Genomic DNA, 23343 nt, shown 5'->3' with positions numbered 1-23343 from the left:
ATTTTGGGGTGGTCTTTAGTGGACCGAGGCTCACACTGAAAGTGGCATCAGATGCTAGATTGACTCGTGCCTATGCAGCCCTAGGCTGTTTAGAGAGGATTTGTTCACATGTTTAGTTCCAAGAACCTTGAACAAAACTCTAGCTCTTCGACACTTTGGTCGCTTCAGTTATGCACTACGGGGTTCAGGTTTGGGGACCATCTGTTGACAGTGCTGGATGGAGTAATATGGAGAGGCCCTTGGTATGTATGATTTCTAGGCTGATTAGAACCAAGGCCTCAGTTCCACATGACATCATACGAGTGGAGCTGGCTGCCCCACCTATGGAGATTGAGGCACTTACCAGATCTGGATCATTTGTACACAGCTTATGGGACACCACCAAGGACAGATATGCTAGGCTTGCTCTTGAGTCATCCAGACAGCTGGCATTACAGGGAGATACATCATGTTGGTATGCACAGATGAGCTCATGGTTTCAGCATGGACGGGCTGCCCCCTTTCCAGTATTCTCTCGATGCACCATCTTTGGCTCTTACACGGATGGAGATTTACTAGACTCATTCGGCAGGATCTTATCCAGCTTGATACCAGGAGGACATGGATAGAGCCATCACGGGAGTTGGGTACGAAGAGGGCTTTCTATAGAGAGCATCTTCTCCAACTCACGACAGACAGATTTGTCACACGGCCCAGCTACATGGACACACATCTATCTCATGGGTTACAATGTGCCATAGGCCAGATACGCACATCTTCACACGAGCTTGGGATTGAGACAGGTAGATTCAGAGGCATACCAGCAGACAGTAGGATATGTCAGTTATGCCATGCAGAGCCAGAGACAAAGTTTCAGAACATTTTTTCACTGCACAGTCTACTATGTGATACGGGGACGCTTTCACTGTTTATTCAGAGATGGTTTTGACTCGTTAGATAGAGTCATGAGATATCAGGATCAGAGATGTCTCGGATTATTTATACTTGAGATACAGAGACATAGAGACTCTCTATTGAGAGGGCATAGACAGAGACAGTCCCAGAGACACGTCTCAGATTTCTTCAGTACGAGTACTACAGAGGCAGAGGGGCCACCACCACCACAGAGCTCGGTCCCCACCCATACACACACCAGTAGTTCTCTCATTGACCGAGCTATAGAGTTGGGGAGATCGAGACGACCACGACTGAGGAGGGGAGCCATGCAGCACCGACAGAGATTGTGGCAGAGGATCCACAGGATTCTAGCACGACACCCAGAGTGTCGATGAGGATAGGCTTCATGCTACTGCTACATTGTATCATGGTGACACTTTATCCCCACTTTGTACCTTTGTGGCATTTTACCGTTGCTCAGCTTACCAGCCAACCATAGGAGTCGGTAGCACTCCTATCTCAGTTTCTAGTTTGTAGTTTTCTTTGTTTGTACCCAGACTTGGTACTAGATTCACCATTGTAATCAGTTTGGTCTCATAGGTCATTTTGGCCTTTTGTAGACGTTAATATATCATTTCATTTCTCAGGCACCCGGACAAGCGCTACCATATGTTAGTGCATATAGATGGGAGTCAGCTAGTAGATAGGAGACGAGATCAGAGCTTAGAGGACGAGGATCCGGCGGAGTAGCAATACTTTAAAGGGAGGAGCTACAGCCGATGATGCACATTGTACGCACAGATGCTCATGCTCGGTATGTGGGTGAGATTGAGGCCTGAGTGTGGCAGATACCTCTATGTTGCTATTTGCTATTTTCCACCTAGCACATCAGTTTATGCGGCACCTAGAGGGCAATCACCATTTACCATACTAGACAAGGATATTTGGGAGTTCTCTAAAGATGGTAATGTTATGATTTATGGAGACTTTAATGCTAGGACAGCGCACCATCAATGAGCTTTTTATGATACGTCAGAGGAGATGTTTAGGGAGCTTGAGACCATTGATACAGGCATGACCAGATTCTCGCAGGATGGGGAGCATACAGAGTACAGCAGGTTTCTTGTTGAGATGGGTAGTGTGCAGCTTGGCTATATTGAATGGTATACATAGTTTCCCTCAATCTTGTGGCTTTACTTGCTTTCCCCATCGGCATGCAGCGAGTACAGTAGACTATGTCATGGCAGTGGACCATGCGGTTCTGAGCCTTACACTAGCCTTTTCCTACAGTATGATGCGCCGGCGTAGATACCCAGAGCTACTTGGTATACATCAGGAGTGCAGAGAGACGAGAGCTACTCTACAGAGGGAGATGCTCATATGTGCTATCATTCACAGACAGTCAGGCATCACCTTTCGGCGCCTTGTGCAACAAAAGAAGTGAGCCTATTTAGCCCAGCTGGAGAGAGATTTATACCAGCTTCTCTTGAGTCAGGATTCAGGTGAGGCTTGGAGATTATTTCATTAGCACTCCGGGCCCCGGCGCCAGGCATTACATCTACAGATACATGGAGTGAGTATGCTACTCGCTTTACACAGTCCTTGACCAGAGTTCATTGTCGCACCCACTAGAGGCATGCCCACGGACATGTACTTTCTTTACTAAGGAGAGGGTAAAGAAACCTATTGACAGGATGAAGACTGGGAGAGCATGTGATCATGATGGCTTAGTAGCCGAGCATTTTATACATGCGAGAGGTATGCTGGCTGAGTATCTTGCATGGATGTTTGATAGAGCTATGTGTGAGGGCTTCCCTGATACTTGGAGCATGTCAACTGTTGTACCCATCTTCAAATCTGGAGACCCTATGATGCCAGGGAATTATCGTACTATCATGATTGGACATACACTAGCGAGATTATATGCATCCATCATTTAGCATGAGCATAGCAGATGGGCTGAGAGGGAGGGCATAAGTGCGTCGGGCCAGGCTGGTTTTAGGAGAGGTTTCTCTACTCTTGATCACATTCTCACACTTTGAGCTACGATTGAGGAGGGAAGATTCCATGGGAGGAGGATCTACTCTAGCTTTGTGGATTTCCGCAAAGCTTTTGATATAGTGCCGAGAGGTAGACTTATGCAGAGATTGCAGAGATTAGGAGGGCCTATGAAGCTTATTTGGGGCATCATGGCATTATATAGGACAGTTACAGGACGGGTACATACACCTCAGGGGATGTCAGACACCATTCACTCCACAATTGGGGTGAAACAGGGTTTCCCGTTATCTTCCACACTTTTTGGTATGTATGTAGATGAGGTTTCAGACTATATTAAGAGGGAGGGTGACTGAGGTGCGCAGCTATCAGGGACATGGATACCCTTACTGTTATCCTCATATGATATTATGCTCATTTCAGACTCACTAGAGGGGATGCAGTGTCTTCTTGATGCTTTACACACGTTTGCGCAGGATACTCGTATGTCTGTTAACCTTGGGAAGACCAAGGTTATGACATTCAATACTACAGCACAGTGGGTCAGAAAATTGGCACCCATCTGTACATATGGACAGGAAAGGGTAGAGTATACAGACATGTACACTTATCTTGGGATGGTCTTTAGTGGCCCGAATTTCTCTATGAGGCGAGCAGCAGAGACTACATTGACTAGGGCATATGCAGCTTTGGGAGGTTTTGAGAGGATGTGGTCACAGGTTCAGTTCAAGGAACCTCGCTCCAAGCTATGGCTGTTTGATACGTTGGTTGCCTCAACCATGCTTTATGGAGTATAGATATGGGGACCTTCGCTAGACCATCAGAGACGTCAGCATGGGTGCACTGATGGATGGCGAGGCATGGAGAGGCCACTTATCTCCATGATATCTAGGATGATCAGGGCTATGGCCACAGTTCCACATGAGATTATTAGAGCAGAGATGGCCGCACCCCCATCAGTAGTAGAGGCGCTCACGAGATCAGCATCTTTCTTACATAGCCTATGGGAGCTACCACGGGAGCGTTACGCTCGGCTTGCTCTGGAGTCCTCTCAAAAGCTCACAGCTCAGGGAGACACATCATGTGGTATGCACATGGTTTGAGCTACATGGTTTCTCTATGGATAGGCTTCCTCCTTTTCAGTATTCCCTGGATGCCCCCTCCCCTCCGTGACACAGAGGGAGATTAGTAGAGTTACATGGATGGATATATTCCAGCTCAACACTCAGAGGACATGGATTCAGCCGACACAAGAGCTAGGTACAAAGATGGCTTTCTACAAAGAGCATCTTCTACAACTCGAGGATGGATATTTTACTAGACCAGCTTACATGGATTCCCACTTGTCACATGGATTACGGTAAGCTGTTGAACAGATCCGCACATCATCTCATCAGCTGGAGATTGAGAGGCAGATTTATAGGCATCCCAGTGGAGGACAGACTTTGTCAACTATGTCAGAGAGAGCTAGAGACAGAGCTTCATTACATATGCCACTCTACAGCCTACTATGAGATACATGGCCGCTTCCATTGCCTCTTTAGAGAGGGGTCTAGGCCTCTATATAGAGTCGTGCGAGATGCCCCGGCTTATATTTGATGGAGATACAACGACATCGAGCAGAGCTCTTGGGGGAGAGAGAGCTACATTTGGAGAGACACATCCAGAATCAGATCACAGATTTTTTCATGCCAGAGCACAGATGAGAGCAGCCAAATAGCGGAGATACAGACCATATCATCAATAGAGGCATAGTGAGTGATCGAGCAGCCAAGATTGGGAGATCCAGGATGAGAGGCCGCTCTTCCAGGCGAAAGAGACTACAGCAGCAAATCAGACTTATCTTGGCGAGACGCAGGAACCCTCTCTGTGGAGGATATTGATACCATTCGGCATCAACCCATGGGAGCCTTTGATCTTTGACACCTCCCTATATACGTACCCACCAAGTATTTTATTTTCTTTATTGTTATTTTATACACACTTTTACTGTTTCACACAGACTTTGTATCAGATCCAGCAGGATTGTATCAATTTGGTCTCATAGGTCATTTTGGCCTTTTGAAGACAATAATATAACATTTCATTTCATTGTATTTCTGCCTATGTTGCCCTGCCTGCGCGCAGCTGACCTGCACGCTGGCCTGCGCTGCCCTGCTTCTGCCCTGTGCCTGCCTGCGCGTTGCTCGTTGCCTACTCGGACTGGCCCTGCGTGCTAGCCTTGCCTGCTGCGCTACTGGCACATTGCTGGCCCTGCCCGTCTATGGTTGTTTTCGCCCGCGCCACCAACTGCCCTCCTCCTGCTGCAATTGATTCAGCCCTCCCGCTTGCAGCCCGTGCCACCTTCTGCTGTCCTCCTGCGCCAGCAAAGCCCTAACCTGCTACCCCCCCTCCCCCTCAACGCCGACATGGAGGAGGTGGCCAAGCTTGAAGATAAGGTGGCGTCCTACATTCCGGACACCCTCAACGTTATCGCCAACCGGCTATACAAGCTTGAGAAAGAGGTCGAAGGATTGACCAAGGAGAAGCAAACATGGAAGAAGGAGAAGGAGAAGTGGGAGGAGAAGAGAGAGAAGAAGAAAGAGGAATGGAAGAAAGAAAAGGAGAGCTGAAGGAGCAAATCGAACTCCTCCATGCTTCTATCGCATCCCTCACCCCCGAAGAAGAAATCAAAGCGGAAACCAAGGAAGCCCTCAAGGAGGAGATCACCAAAGCTCTCACGGCAAACATCAACAACAAATTGGAGGCCACCAAGGAAGGATGGGTCTAATTAGTCAAGAAGAATATCAAAAAAGAGGCGAGAGCGGAAGCCCAAATAGATGAGGCGCTCATCATACACACAACCATTGAGGAAGAGAAGATGCGACAAGCCCGCCGCCTCAATGTACAAGTGATTGGCATGAGAGAAGAGGAAGGATCCATACCCGAGAGCGATGGGAAAGTCCTATGTATGAAGCTCGGGTACAAGGAAGACGAGGAGCTACCTTTCTCTAAAGTAGACTTATAGAAAAGAGCCCTCATCCTCCAATTTTCCTTCGAGGCGTCTCGAACCTTATTCATCCGAAAGAGGGCCATCTTGAGAGGGCTAGAGGCCCCACCTATCTACCGTGACGACGACCTCACAAAGATGCAACAAGACCACCGCCATGCATGCATGCCTAGAGTCAAAAAAGCTCGCAAAGAAGAGAAGAAGGCAATATACCGAGATGGTAGGGTCATCATCGATGGCAAGCCCATCGCATAGGGACTCGCGGCCTATGAGACACATGAGGAGATCCACATTGCGGTTTAGAACTGCAACGAGAACAGGATGACCGAGTGGCCCACTTCAAGAGGGCTAACATGTATACCACATGGAGTTACAACCGGGGAGGGGAGTAGTGTGGATTACATCATGGGATCCAGAGAGGCCACCCACCTACTTAGCTCTTTCACCATCCCGCCCACACCTATTGGAGTCGATCACACCTATCTTGCACTCTCCCTCACTGGAAACACCACAGCCTCCACACCCACGACACGTCTTCAGTGGTCTAGTGTTCTCCTTGAGAAGAGAAACAAAGACCAGACTGACGAGAGCATATGCAGCTTTTGGGAGGATGGAGAGAATGTGTTTGTAGATTCAGTTTTAAGAACCTCAAACAAAGCTCTTGCTATTTGCAACATTGGTTACTTCAGCTATGCTTTATGGGGTGCATATATGGGGACCATCAGTAGACCATCATAACCGAGTTGGCAATTGTGATGGATGGAGATTTATGGAGAGGTCTCCGGTCTCTATTATTTCTTGGATCATTAGGTGTGAAGTATCTTATAGTTTGAGACATGCACACACTACACATGGCTAGGGTCATGGCCGAGCGTGGGAGCCGCCTCTAAAATTTGATAAGAACTAAGAATGCCAAGTGTCGGCACCATGATGGGATTACCCATGCAACTCGATGGCGCGCTAAGAGCCATGAATAGGGAGTGACAGAGCTGTGTGTGTGTGTGTCTTCACTATTCCTCCTTTGAATGTGGACTCACGTTTTCCTAATTGGAAGCTTGTTGACTTGAGGCTGGACGGCATTTATGCTGCCAATGTTTATGCTCTATTACAATCTGATGTATGGATTATGTGGCATGGTAATCAGGTGTGTGTCACAAACTATTGATGTGTCAAGCCACTGAAGAACGGAGCAGCAGAAGAAGGTTTACCAACTCATAAAGTCTTGCTGAGAGGCCTATTTTTAAAAGAGAAGTTCCCACAACTTATGAGACCCCGTCCGATGGGGCCCAAGTGACACAAAGAATAATAAAGTTGGACCTACACACACTCACAGATAGTGTAAAAGATGATGACGTGGTAGCTATACGAATAGTACGGAATTCTGCAATTTGTGCTGACTTTGCTGACGTGGCATACTGTATGGATTTCCGCGTTTTGCATTGCATGCTAACGTGGTTGGCATACGGATTTCCTAAAATTGCGTTGCCTGATTATCAGCATGTGCTTTTGGGCCATATGCTTTTGAGTTTAAAAGCTTTTTATGTAACTGCTTTTCATGGCCAAGGGCCTCTAAATATGAGCCCAGGGCTCACATGCTCCATGTGAGGTGCAGAGAGGATGGAGTACCGTCGATGTGCTGAGTTCAAGGAATATAAAGAAATACCGAAAGGGGTGCCAAGGTTTGGGGCCAATGCTCTCTAGGATGGAACTCCGCCACTCCCCGTCTCGTGTGGTGCATCTCTTTCAGTTCAATTGTTATTTGAAGTGCTAAAAGTCTGTTCAGTCTGTTCTCTTCCGTTGGGCACGTGGTGCCCGTCCCTGTGACATGTGGTCCCTCTCCAAATCAGCCCTGTGGTGGAAGCGAACCTTGGCTAGTATCTGGCAGAATCAACTACCTTTGAAGGAACGTATTTTCTTGTGGCGCTGCTTGGTGGGAGTTTTACCTGTTGGCAGCTTGTTGCGTGCTCGGCATATTGCACCTTCTCATTGTCTCAGATGTCATGATGTTGAGGAGATTGTGCCGCCCTTATTGTGGGGCTATCGTTGCTCCCGATCCTTCATTCGACAGGTGTCGGTTGCTCTTCGGTTGTGTTTTCCCTCCACCACTTTCCACAGACGGTTTTGACTTTTTGGGGGCTTCAGTCTCTACAATCTCAGTTTACAGTCTTTTTTGGTTGGGTCAGATTTTGGGTTCTGTGGACCATTTGGCACCATCGCAACTCCTTGATGTTTCAAGGCATTGCTGTTGACCCGTTTCCCTTTTGCTGGGTCAAGCGTTGCATTTTGCCTATGATGCTGGGGACATCACTCTTGATGCCTATATGATTTATTTTGACTGTTTCTAGCCCTTGGAGCCCCATGCTGCTCCACTTTTTGTATCTTTTTTGCTTGGTGGGTTTTTCTTGATTTGAGGTTTCCCACTTGTAAATTAAATCAACAAGATTTACAAAAAAAGTGTATGTGTGTGTCTTCGCCATAGCTGGCTTCACTCTGTCTGGGTAATAGTGGATAGATTAACCAAAATAGCTAGGTTTATTCCAACTAAATCTGATGTCAAAACTCCTGAATTGGCTAGATTATTTGTAGAAAATCTATATACATTGTGTCAGATAAAGGCAAGAAGTGAGCTATGTTTAAGAGGTTGGACACTAAACCAAGCATGAGTACAGCTAAGCATCCTCAAACTAATGGTCAAACTGAAAGGGTTAATCAAATCCTAGAAGATATGCTACGAGCATATGTAAGTAAACGGCAAACTAATTGGGAAGAGTAAAATCCTGAAAAAAGGGTTAATTCGGGATAAAGTTCCGCTTGGATGTATTTCGAATGTAGTAAGTTTGAAGAGGCATGACGGCCCTTCGATTAGCTTCCAGCACAAAATGTAGTCACTTGGAATGGACTTATTGCTGGTATGCCTAGCATAATTTTGGTGAGGAGGCTTTGAGGTGCTTCAAGTACATGCAAGAAGAGGGTTTTTCTCCAAATGCAGTCACTTTTTTTTTGCATTGTGAAGGCTTCTGGTAGCACATTAGCACTATAGAAAGGTGAGGAAATACATACAGAGGTTGGTAAGCAGAGACTGTTGGAGAAGGCTATGGTGTTGGACATAGCATGGTGGACATGTATGCAAAATGTGGTGCATTTGTATAAGCACTGAAAACATTTGATGAGCTTCCAAGACACAATGTGGTTACATGTAATGTTCTCATTGATGGATATGCTCAACGTGGACTGGGAAATAAGTTGTTACTCTTCTTTTGGAAGGATTTGGGATGAGGGAATTCTTCCAAACATAACCACTCTTATCTGCATTAGAGCAACAGAAAATGGTGATGAGATACTCGCAGAGATTAGCAGGAGGGGGCATCAGCATAGCAAGCTGAGGGCCCAACTTAATCAACTTTATCAGCATTTTGAAAGCTTGCGGCAGCATGGGAGCAATTCAAAAAGGTGAAGAGATACATGCTGGGGTCCACGGACAGGGGCTGTCGGAAAAGATGATTTACTTCTAACTACATTAGTAGACATGTATACAAAGTGTGATGCCCTTGGAAAGGCACAAGAAGTGTTTGGCATGCTGCCTGCTTGTTCTGTGGTGATTTGGAGAGGCACAAGAAGTGTTTGACATGCTGCTTGCTTGTCCTGTGGTGACTTGGAATTCCCTCATTGATGGATATGCTGAGCATGGTCTAGCTTTGTGCTTCTTGAGCCAGATGCGATCAGAAGGACACTTTCCAGACTTGGTCACCATACGTATCTTGACGTGCTGCCTGCTCATTCTCTGGTAACTTGGAATGCCCTCTTTGCTGGATGGGCTGAGCATGGTCCTGTTAATAAAGCTGTGTTGCTTGAGCCGGATGAGATCAGAAGGACAATTTCCAGACTCGGCCACCTTCATGTGTATCTTAAAAGCTTGTGGTAGTTTAAGAGCATTAGAAAAAGGCAAAGAGATGGAGGTTAATGTAGAAACGCAAGATTTTTTGATAAACATGATTTTCTTGCAACTGCATTAGTGGACATGTATGCCAAACATGGCGCCCTTGAAAAAGTGCAAGGGACTTCCTGTTTGGACTACCATCACATGGAATGTGCTTATTGTAGGATACGCTCAACATGGGCTCACCAATGAAGCTCTTGGCTACTTTAAATTGATGAAATATGAAGTGTCTACCAATGTGCATCAACATTCATTTGTATTTTGAGTGTCTGCAACAGCATAAGAGTAGCAAAAAAGGCATAGAGATACATGCCGAGGTTGCCAAAGCAGGGGTTGTTGGAAAAAGCTGATGGGCTCAGCAAGGCTGTGGTCGACATGTATGCGAAATGTGGTTTAGTTCCAAGAGCACAAGAAGTGTATGATGAGCTTCCATTTCAGAGCGTTGTCATGTAGACTGCTGCTTTCAGTGGTTATGTCTATCACAGGCTTGGGGATAAATCTAGCTACAGGTATCTTTCCCAATTTAGTTATATATGCCTTTTCCAAGCTTGTGGTAACATAGCAGCAGTCATTAAGGGAGAAGAGCTGCACATGGAGTTGGACACAATGCAGTCTATTGAAGAAGGACAATTTGGTGCGCATTGCTTTGGTGGATATGCATGCAAAATGTGGTAAGCTCCAAAAAATACAAAGGTGCTCAACAATCTTCCAGCTTGGAGTGTAGCCACATGGACTGCTTTAATGGGGTGCTATGCTCAAGTTGACAAAGTTGGAGTGGTTTTTCCTTCTTGCAACCAAATGATAAGGGAAGGGATAAAGCCAAAGATTGTTATATTCATCATCTTGCTTATAGCATGCAGTCATGCAGGTCTGATTGAAGAGGGTCAAATGTACTTTGATATCATGAGATCTATCTACTCCACTCCTTCCATCCACAGAATAACTGGCTTGCTTAGTTGACATTTTCAATAGTGCAGGGCTCTTTGACAACGCATTGAATGTGATTGAGAGGGCTGCCCATGTAGACTGTCTTCTAATGTTGCAGAGTTTTCTACCGCATGTCTACTGAGCAAGTTATATGCAGCTGCCAACATGCCAAACAAATATCTAATGAGGGAAGCTTTGAAAGTAGGAGGCGGTGTCTGTAAGACCGCCTCTTTTGCATCTTCTACATCAAAAAGAGAGAAATGTGACATTCAAATCAGGTTCCCATGTAAAATTCAAACTTTTAAGATGAAAAGCGTGTCTGTGAGGACCAATGGGAGAGGTCTGCATATTTGACTCGTCAAGTGTGCTACCACGCTAACCACCCTCCTTGGAAAGATTCAATCAGCCATTTACATAACCAGCTTAATCCTGCAATCAGCTCCTTATAATCATACACAAGAAGTTTTGGACAGATTCTCACAATAATTCCCACATTATGACTTACCTCAACATCATGAGCTTCTGCGAGGGAGGCACGGCATACCTAGCTAGGTATGCGGTGCCTCCCGAGCAGAAGCTCATGATGTTATGCATTGTATGAAAAATACTGGAAAAGGCTCCCTTTTCCTACATGAGAAAATTTCTAAATCTTCTCGTGATATACATCATGCACTTTGCTGAGCACCTATGCAAGCTGTATACATTTGTTCATGATAGTTATATGCATCATGCACTTGGCCTAGCACCTATGCAGGCTATGTACATTTACGATATTGTGCAAACAAAAAACCAATGTTAATGAAATGGGTGGAGCAAGAAATAACAAATGCTCTCGAAGTCTTAAAGAACAAATATGTAAAAGAAATAGAAAACAAGATATCAATGGAAATATGAAAAAAATATTGGGAAACTTCAAGCACTTATTAGTGAAACACAAAAGATTAAAAGAATCTTTTGTGAAAAAGATCTTGAAAAACCTTTGGGTTAGTATGTATGACCATAAAAGTTTTGTAGCAAATGGAACATTTGCCTAAAGTCCCAAATGACTCGTTAGCCTTCCAATACAAGCCTATGTGAAGCATGCTAAAAGGTGGTTGATCCACTATTAAAGGTGCTTTGTATACGGTGATTGTTTCTCTATTGCATTTGTCGTAGGCACATCAATGTCCCCAATTATGCTTTTTATGTGCAAAAGTGCTTTTCAAAAAGTAAAAAGTTATTTCCGAAAAGTGTGCTCACTTTTTAAGGTTTGGTTTAAAAAGATCGAAGCAGGATATCAAAGAAGCTAAAAACTCTAAAATGAGGAGGTAAGAGCAGGGATCTTGGATCATAAAAGTAGGTTAACAAGCATGCAAACAAGAAAATAGCCATAACTTGAGCTCCAATTCTCAAATTTGTGTAACCCAAGAGTAAAAGAAAGCTCTCTTTGAGCTCTACGCATTCATGTTTTGACAATGTCTACCACTTTCTGCAAAAGCATCTTTGCTCGCGAATTGTTCTCATCAGTCCAGAGAAGGCGATGAAGATGCTAGCAAATTTCAAGAAATTAAGGCAAAGAGTGCAATTATTAATGAGATTTATTCTCTAATCATAACATTTGGTAATTTCTCTTTCTCTAGTCATATTAAGTTGTTTAATGTTAGTGGATGTCTTTAGTCTTCTCCATAACATAGTATTAGTACTTACGTTGGCTTCTTCTTCAATGAAGGAACCTTATCTAAGAGACTTTACTATCATTAAGGTCAGAGACCCCAAGGGGTAATTAAGATAGAGCCAAGGATTTAAAGGGAGAGGTTATCAAATTTTACGATGTTACTTTCTATGATCATTGGTTTGAAGAAAATAAATGTAATTTTTTAAATAAAACAAGTGTGCTTTTTAACTTTCGAAGAAAGCGATTTTATGATCTGATCCAAGAGTCTCTGGATCCTTTTGGAGGGGTGATCACCTCAATAAATCCAACCCTCTGTGTGTGTGTGTGTGTGTGTGTGTGTGTGTGTGTGTGTGTGTGTGTGTGTGTGAGAGAGAGAGAGAGAGAGAGAGAGAGAGAGTTGTTGTTGTTGTATAAAGATACTACTTAATACACAAAATATCATTATGTTCAAAAGACAAGTAGCGTGCACAAAAACTCTTCTGCATTCGAGACTCATTTTTGTACAATATGGTCAGAATGACATCACATTTGAGTTATCATATACATCAGGACTAAACCAAGGTCAGATCGCAGCAAAGCCAAACCTTTTTAGGCAAAGATAGAATTCTCACCTGCATCCATATAGACAAACAACATATTTTGTTAGCTTGGCTATGTATTACAAGTGTCAAAGAACATATCAGTTGTTATCCATGTCATACTTAGACTAGCTGCAATCTTATATGTGCAATAGTAAAAAAGCGATCCCAATCTTAAGCTTACGAGAGCATGCTTTCCTATGAACCAAACTGCAAAGTCTGAAAATATTGACAATAAAATTGTTGTCCTCCAAAGAAGCTAGGAGTCTCTTTATGTAACTTTCATTCAGCAAATAATTCCAGTAGCCAAGCGAGTCACAAAAGTTAATCTAACCTACTTAAAAATATGGTTCTTAGCTTGTTAATTCATTAGTAGGTTATCAAAATCCAATCCTTTTAGATACAAATTAGTAATAGTAGGTAAAGCACAACGCTAGGTAGTGCAAAAAACAATAGGTTAATTTAAGTCCCCCGGTAAATAATGAGTGAGACCTAGATATTTTTCTTGTCAAAGTACAGTAATGCCATGACCACAAGTCCAAAATTAGTATGCGATAGCAAAGCATCCCTAAATAAAATAAAATCAATAGGTTTTCCTCATTCATGAACCAAGAAAAGGCAGTAATGTCTGTTGAAACAAGTACATGCCCAAAAACCAGTACGAATTTTAGTGAAAGTCGAGAGTAAGAAGTGAGGCATGCCATCAAAACCTTGCAAATAGTCAAAGCTATATTCTCTCTAGTGTATGCCACAATCAAAACTACCTTTACAAGGGAGTATTAACAAAGTAAAGCCTACGTGGAAACTTGATGTACTTGGCTTCTAGAGCAAAGGCTTTTTCCATTTGCCTTGATGGTTCCTTCTGACTATGAACCCCTTCACATTTTTCTATTATTATTAGATAGGATTTGATCGAATCAATCATCATTAGAATACCGTCTAGTTTAGTTCTTTCCTCTAAAGCATCTTAGAATGATAGAAACACTTGAATGCTTTTCTTGGCCATAATCCCAAATAAATACCTTGTAAAACCCCCGATGTTTTTGCTAATAATATTGGTCTTCAAGGCTTGAAATGGTTTTGACCTTTGCTCCTTGTTTGGAACAAATACTTTGCAGACCTGATTGCTACTTTGAATTTATAATGTAGCTGCTACTCTGCTTTTATAAATTGGCTCTTACTATGGTTTACAATCTAGTTGCTACACTCAGGTTTTACTATGACTACTCTCCCTTTTGGGATTGGTGGCACATATTTGGCATGATTCCTTTGGTTGTTACTAATAATTCTACTAGTTGGTGCTATGGTTTGGCTTGTTGACCTGATTGCTACTCTAGTTCTATGGTTTGGTTGATACTCTGGTTTACAATCTGACAGCTACATGCACATACATTTACACATAATTAAACACACTAGGCGCACGTGCACACACACACACACACACATTTTCAAAGAAAAAAAACATATTAAAATTCGATACTCAAAAATATTTTGAAAAAATATTGAGTTATTTTGGTTTATATTGATTTATTATTATTTTATTAATGCAATTTTATTTGAAATTTATGTTGTACTTTTAAGTTGTGGCGTGTCGTAGGTGTTGTGAATGTTAGTGTTAGAATGTGATCTTAATACGGCTTTAATTTGACCATCTTAATACGTTTGGTCGTCTTAATACGTTCATGTTAGATTATTAGGGTTAGCAGCTTAGGTTTAGGTTTATGTTATAGTGCTAGGTTTATGTTTAATTATTAGGGTCTGACCATCTTAATACGTTTAGGTTATATTATTAGGGTTAGCGACTTAGGTTTAGATTTAGGTTATAGTGTTAGGTTTAGGTTTAACTATTAGGGTTTTGCCATCTTAATACGTTAAAGTTAGATTATTAGGGTTAACAGCTTAGGTTTAGGTTTAGGTTATAGTGTTAGGTTTAGGTTTTATTATTAGGGTTTGGTGGTCTTAATAAGTTTAGGTTAGATTATTAGAGTTAGCGGGTTAAGTTTAGGTTTAGGTTGTAATGTTAGGTTTATATTTAATTATTATGGTTTGACCGTCTTAATATGTTTAGGTTAGATTATTAGGGTTAGTGGCTTTTGGTTTGGCCAAGATTGATAAATGGTAAGAGTAGAGAACTCTGGCAGCCAAGATCACAAAGGATCTAGCTAGGAGCAACCCGTGTGCTCTAAGGCCAAAACCATCCGGAGGCTGATGCCACAATTTTCAGTAGCTCAAGAAAGTAAACCCGTAGAAGGTGTGTCTAGTAAGGAAGAAGCTGAAAATGAAGTTGATGAGTCAGTGACGGCCTCGGTGGAGTACTTGAAAGAGAAAGTACGGAAAGTTAGACCGGGCTGTGGTTCCCTTATTGTTGGAAGATCCCAACACATGCCTGCTCAAGAGAGGAGATGCTCAAGAGATCTTTTGAATCCTTGTAATAGATAGTGACTGTAGTTTTCCCGTCAAAAAATTGTTAGATATTTGTTCACTTTTCATTTGTGCAAAATTTGAGGCTATGAGCTTCCAAGTTGTGTCATAAGTTAGACAAATTTCCCGGATAGGACAATGTTTTTTAAAGTAGTTTTAGCTTTTATACATATAAGACCCTTAGCCAGAGTATGAAAGGCAACTTTGTAAGGTTTTGAATGAGAGTTCCTTTATCGTAAAAATAAAGAAGATAAGGTTTCTTTGTACGTCGTGAGCTCCCTCTTGCTATCAAGATTTCAACTCTTTTGCACCGCACCGCACAGTTGCCATATCAGCAAACCAAGAGCATCAGCACGTTAGCCTCGAGGAGCTCTACTCATCGATATCTACCTTGCAAGCGTTTCGCGAGATCCGAGTGTCGACTCCCACGACCTTCTAGGTGATATATCTCACTATCCAAGCATCATTTAGAGATTCCATCAATTGTAATAGACTCCCAACACTTAGGAGTACCTAGGTGTGTTTGGCACATGGAGGAATTTTCCATGCAAGGGATTAAGCAATGTTGCAAATCCATCCCTTCAAGTAAAAAGACAATGAGAAAGTATGAGAGACTGCATTGCGATTTAAGCAGTATATTGAGAGATGTCCACTACGAACAAGCACCTCAAGAAGGACTTGCACTTGAAAAAGTGTGAGACATTAGATGAGGCCATGAGAGAATTTGTCTATTTAGTAGACAACTGCACGACCTACGGAGAGGTATCACAGGAGATGGATAGAGCTTCAGATGACTCACGAGCTATATCTAGTCATGCAAATACATGAATGACAACACCAATACATCAGACACCGATAAATATGGATCATCTTGCATATGAACTTGTGAAAAGAATGGAGCAGACCTTGAGAGTCAAGCATAAGAGAATACCACCATTGACATGTGGAGAAGATCATCTGACAACCCATCAATGTCCTTTGTTGACACAAAAATATTCTAGAAAGAAGTGTTGTCCCATTGAGCATAATTGGACTAACCATGCCGTTGAGGAATGTTACTACAATAGAGGTCAAGTGAAGGAAAGGCCTTATCAGCCTAACCTACAGTACCAGCCTGACCCACCAGTGAATCCTCAGCATCATCATAATGGGCCAGCACCAAAACTGCCAAGATATGCTTTTGGACCAATGAACCCACAACTAGGATTTGAAAGATTGAGACCAATGTTGGGACACCAACCGTCAATGCTAGGTGAGGACGAGGTATGCGTATCCATACCAATACCCAAAAAAGAATGCCTTAGTGCCCATACACACCTATTACAAAGAGAAAATCTATAAATATCATCACTCATACAATCCTAATCCACCAGTGTTTATGGAGTCATATGACCATGAGAATATCGCTTCATCCTCTAGTAATCCTCACTCTCAAGAATAGGTGGTGCATCTCCAAGCAAGGGACTTACATTGAGCCAGAGAATAGTAATGTTCATAGAAAATCAAGGAGAGGCTAAACAAAATGAAAATCCTCAAAGATCATCTACCCAACAATCGAGACAACAAGGAATCCTAGGACATGGTTTCAAAGGTCAAGGAGACTGGCTATGGGATTCCCAACAAACCAATTTGATGGTGCAAAGAAAGTTCTTAATGTAACTGCTAACACTTCGCAAGCAGCAAGTAGTGTTTCACATGGACATTGTGCTGAATGTGGAATTAAACATTTGTACCAAAATTGTCCTTAGGACCCAGATAAGGAAGGAAAAGCGACAGTCTACATTGTAGAGGTCATGCCCTCTTCACGTGGTTTTGGTTTAGATGCAAAAGTGCCATTGAAGGTGGTAATAAGAGCGCAAGCCAAGCAGAAAGCAACAAGTAAGAAAAGTAGTGATGACTCTAACATGTATGTGAGTGTGAAATTATCAAAGAAATCTATGGGAGATAAAGTTAGAGCTCAATACCATAGGAAACTAAAGGTTGTTATAGCTGAGTTGTCACAAGCTCGAGAGCAATTACAACAATCAACAAAGTCTTCATCTAGTGTGATACTAGAAGAAATACCCAAAGCAATACCAAAGCCAAATGGAGTAGAGCCAAAGGATGTTAGTTCAGGAGGTTCAGTCCTAGTTGGTAAGAAGTTCAAGCCATTGAAAGCCATTCTGAAGGTGTGTGAAGCAAGATTAGACAACCAACATACAATCGAAAATCGGTGGATGAGTTCTCCTAATGTGGAAATAGAAAAACTGATGTTGGAGATGTGCAAAAGCTTGATTAAGACTGCTCAAGCGCTTATGGAACCTCCACCAACGATGCCATATTAGGCTAGGATAATACCACAACCACATGTTGATTTTAAAGAAACAAGCGAGAGAATAGAAGAGAGCTTAAATGATGCGACTAAATGAGAACCGCTGAAGGAAACCGGGGTTTCAGCTAACGACGGAGTTCAAAAAATGAACTCAAATGAGAGAGATGATAAAGAGAACAAAATGTATATCCAACATCCTCAAGGGATTGGAAACACAATTACTTGTGGAGAAAGAGAAGTCAAACAAGTGGTAGCAAACACAACATATGAATTTTTTTATCATAAACCTTCTACCGTGCCAGATGTCAAAGGTGATTGGCCTGAAGAAATTTGGGACATAATTAGGAAGGATAGAGATGGTGAAGTTATCAAAAGAAATGGGAACCTATTGTGAAAGTCGATCTTGACAAAGATATGATGGACTTCAAGATGCAACCCATGTACGGTGACCAGGGAACAAAAAGATCACAGGATAGTAGAGAGGAAAACCTTAAGGAGTTGCCTTTGTACTAAGGACTATATGAGGAAAGATTTGATGTTATGGTCTTGCCATTTTAGAGAAGAACTCATAAGCTAGTCATTGATTCTCAAGGATTGCAAAAATTAATGTAAACACTGATGACATGCACAGTAAAGGTAGCTAAGTTGTTAAAGGTCAAATCTCAAATGTGGATGGATGTCTTGAGAAAATGGGAATAAAAAATCATGTTGAGATAATAGTTTGAGAAATGGAGGATTGGAGCCAACCCAAAAATAATGCAAAGGTGAAGAAGGGAACACCACATTGCACATAGATCATCAAGGAATGAAAATGTTGCTATTTTGGATAGTGGTGCAAGATTTGCTATTGTCATTAAAGTGATTTGGGAGAAATGGGGAAAACCTGTCCTTAGATGAACATGGATGAAATTACAGTTAGTTGATGGCTATGTTGCAAAATCTATTGTAGTTTTGGAGCGGGTGGTGATGACTTCTTGTGAAATTGAGTATGAGCATACATTTGTAATTATAGATTTTGGTACTGAGAATAACTATGATTTTATTCTAGGAAGACCATTCATGCGCCAGCTAAAGATGGTTTAAAATTGGGGCTATGATTATAACTACTTATGCCACATGGAAACCACCACTCGCATAAATTCAAATGACCACAACTACAAAGATGTATGGAGAACACCCATAGAAGATTTTGAAGATCCCAACTACATACCTGAGTCTTCTTGGAAGAAAGTATGGAACCCCTAGAGTGGACTCAAATTTTGGCCACCTTAGATATGTGTGTCAATGAGATCACCCCTACAAAATTTTGTGACAAGAATGGTTTGGACTTGATTCTATTTTTCATGATAAGCAGGATTCAAGAACACGATGACCATGAAATGACATCCAAATAAACAGCTCAAGTCAACCATTCCAAAAAAGTTTGGTTACCAAAGAAGAGACAAGCCAAGGTCACACCAACACGGCACCGAACTCCTTCAAGGCAACAAATATGGATATCGAAGGATACCCCAAGAATTGATGGAAGCTTCATTTGGGTGCCAACAGCCCAATTGCAATGTTTATCTCACCAGGTCAACGTCAAGCACAATATTCACCCAAAGCTACAAAAGAAAACGAGCTCCAAAGGTCAAGAAAACACAAATAGGTATGGGTACCTAAGAAACTAGTTTCCACTCAAAAATTGACACAAAGGTTGTGGATTATGAAGCAAAAAAGAAATTTTCATCCCATGGTGACCACAATCCCTAGAAGTGCTTCAAAGACACCACAACACTTGCCAAAGTCAGAACCCACTATAAAGGTGTGGCATCCTAAACTTCCCACAAATGCAAGCCACGAAGCAGTTTCAACCTTCATTGATTCAACAAAATTTTGCCGACTTACAACACTTGTTATGTAGGACCAGATCAACCTCATCATTGAATGCCTTTAAGCAATTAGCTTAAGACCCACCTCTTGCACATCATTACTTTTTCCATGCATTGATTGAGTATGAATACATAGGGCCACATTACAAGGCCAAGTTTGCATAAAGCACTGCTTTGACGCCCATGCACACCACAACACTGATGGCTCACTGTCATTCAAGAGAACTCCAACCAGGAGGGGGGGGGGGCATTCTGAATGTGGACCCTAATAATCAAAAGAGGAAAGGGCATTGTTTTATTGATTTTGGTGTTGTAGTTTGCGTTTGATTTTGCCTTTTTTATAAAAAGTTTGATTTGATGCCTTGAGAAGATGAGATATACCAATAGTAAGGGACAAACGCCAGATATGAGCCCTTAGGTGTGAGTATTTATGTAGATATTTTTAAAAATCTTCATTTGTTTTTGTTGTTTTTCTCTATTTTCTATTGCATTTTTTTATTGTCTATTTTTTTTTAAAAGGGAAAAGGAAAAGAAAAGCATGAAAAAATACAAGAAAAGCAACATACAAGCACAAAGAGTCTATGAAGTGACAGGAACTTTGAAAATTCTAATTGGAGGTCATTTGGTCAAGATTCAAAAGAGCATAAGTCAATTAGATGAGGACCGAGGACCAAACTTGACTTGCACATTAAGGGCATCAAAGCTACCAAATTCTATGAAGGAGTCTCACCAAAAACTCTACATGCAAAGGGATACAAGAAAAGGAGCTCTTGGATGTCGAAAGCATCAAAATCACTAAAGGTCATCCAAATGACATAGGAATGGGGTCACACTTTCGTACACAACTTCTACATGGCTACTACATCATGTTCCACATCATACATAATGTCAAGCTTCAGTGTATATATAGTCCATGACAAAAGGCAAAGCTTCATTCAAATGACAAATGGCTAATAGCAGCAATAATGGCATCTACTAGATGGCGTGACACGTCAAGTGTGTCTCAAATGAGTATATATATGTTCATGTGGGAATAGTCACATAACTGAATTTTTTTATATTTGTGCTAGGTAGAAAAACAATCGTGATTTTTTCTCTACCTTCTTCATGTTGAACAACAGCCAGATCTTGTTTAAGCCAACGTTTTACTCTAACCCAAAAAACAATGCCTATGAAGTCCTAAATGTACTAGACTTACCCAATGACAAGAACCTGATTGTTTCACCTCTCCAGAAGTCCAAAAGTGGTAGAAATCTTCCATGAAAGGCCACATATATGGTACATATGGTTCAATACCCTTAACACATCATGGGAAACAAGTCCAAAAATTTGGAAGTCAATCAAAGCTAAGATCTCCAATTTGAAAAAAAAAATGCAATTTTTTCTCACAGAGGTTGATCGCACATCCAACAAAAATTTTAACATGCTATCCACTTTGGCAAGAGCCTGTAAGCCCCCTTTGTGAATTCAAAACTCAAAAGAGGCTTAGAAATTGTGTATAGAGCTCAAAAAATCTACAGCTAATGATGAAAACCCTGGTTCAAGACAAATCATTCAGCCAAATTTCATCATTTTTTAATACCAAAGTCTATTCTTATAGTGTATATCAAGCCCATGAGATCCAGATTCGAAAAAAGTTTCTATCCATCATAACTAGGAAAATATCGTGATTTTCTCTTAATCTTGCATGAATGAAAAATTTTCAAGTTTATATGCATTCTGCATGAATCGTATAGTCATTTTAAGACAATCCGAGAATCAGCAAGCTAATTGGATGCATAGAGGCATGGGAAATGCAAGAACAGCTTTGACATTTGCTAAAAATGCTACTGTGTTGTGATGGTTATACACGAGCTATGTAGAACAACATGGAAGGAATGCCCAAGAAATGGAGCCACAAAAGCAAGTGCTAAAACAACTACCAATCTTCACTTTCCTCACGGAGACAAAGAGAGATTGACTGTAGATTCTTTACTACCAGACCTTGACTCATGTCAAGGACGACATGAAGTAGGAGTGGGGAGTGTTGGAATATTCCAACAACACAATGTGTCTTCATGGTAAGACAAGGGAGGATCCTAGGACACATTGTGTCCAAGAAGGCATTTCCATGGATGTTGAGAAGATTCAAGTGATTATAGATCTATCAAGACCTACAAAATCCATTGCAAATACTATGGATGCTTCATCTATATGTATGCAATTATTGCCAAACCTCTGTACTCTCTTATCACAAAATTTGAGCGGACTGATGAGTGAAAAAGCATTTCAGACATTGAAGCACAAATTGATTTTAGCTCCAATTCTAAAAGTTGTTGATTGGACAAAGATTTTCCATGTCCACATCGATACATCAGTTTATGCTATAGCATGCATTCTAGCACAGCCTAAAGAGAAGAACATGGATTTTTCTATTTGTTACTCTAGTAAACAATTTAAATAGTGCAAAGAAGAATTACATGACCACAGAAAGAGAAGGGCTAGAAATGGTTTATGCTGTGAAGGAATTCAAACACTACCTTATCGCAAACTTTTGTTTTGTGGATCATCAAGCACTACTGTACTTGGTGAAGAAACCTTGCAATATAAGGCATATTGTTAGATGGTGCTTGATTTTGATTTCACAGTTGTGGTGAAAAAGGGAACACCAAAGGGCCCCGCCCACTTGTTGAGATTGACTCATGGAGAATCACACATTGGGGTTGATGATGACTTGCCTGATTCTTACCTTTTTAATATTGAAATGGCACTAAGGTGGAGTGAACATGTTACACCCTTTCTCACCATTGGATTACTACAGATTGAAAGGCAACCATTCATCATTGAGGAAACCCAAATACTCATGCTAATAGTGGAAAGGCTATATAAGAAAGAAAATGCTGATATATTGTGGCTATGAATAGAGCCAAATGAGAAACATGTGTACTTGAGCCAGGCTCATGTGCAAAACACGGGAATTCATAATGGGAAAGCACAAACATATGAGAGATTAAGGAGACTAGGTGTATACTAGCCTAGAATGTAAAAAAGTGTTCATGACTACATTAGTTCATGTAACATTTGTGCAATCAATGTACTTGTAGAACATGAGACACTATTAAGAATCACGGTGGCACCTAAGTGGAACTCATACATTATGGATTATGTAACAATGGGAACCTTGCAAAAGGATTGAGCAAAGCGAGTATTAAATCCATTCAGACTGAAGCAAAGAATTATGTGTTGATTGAAGATCACCTTTATAAGAGAGGAAAGGATGATCAACTACGAATGTGTGTGTCATAGAGAGTAAATACATTCCAATTCTAGAGCAAGATCATGCTGGATAAGTAGGTGGACATTTTTCTACGGACAAAACTACAAAAGTAATTCATGTTGCACGAATTTGGTGGCCTACCTTGTTCATGGATGTTGAAGCCTATGTGAAAGATGTGATGAATGCCAATGAACAAAGGTACCTATATGAAGAGACGAAATGCCTCTATGACCTATGATGGGGACAAGGACATTTGCTAAATGGGACATAGATTTTTTCAGGCCTATAGCACCGCCAGTATATCGTACACATGCTCAGTATATCATAGTGGTCATAGACTATTTGACCAAATGGATTGAAGCAAAGGAAACACAAAAAAACTATGCGAAGACAATAGTGAAATTCTTGTATGAGAATATCTTTATAAGATAAGGGCTACTGATCGAGATAGTTAGTGATAGAGGGACTCATTTCATAAGTGAAGTGATCAAATTCTTGCTAGATGAATTTATGATAATTCATCAC

Source organism: Adiantum capillus-veneris, chromosome 18 (assembly GCF_014529385.1).
Source record: "Adiantum capillus-veneris isolate H3 chromosome 18, ASM1452938v2, whole genome shotgun sequence".
Classification (NCBI taxonomy): domain Eukaryota; kingdom Viridiplantae; phylum Streptophyta; class Polypodiopsida; order Polypodiales; family Pteridaceae; genus Adiantum; species Adiantum capillus-veneris.
This window is presented reverse-complemented; position numbering follows the sequence as displayed.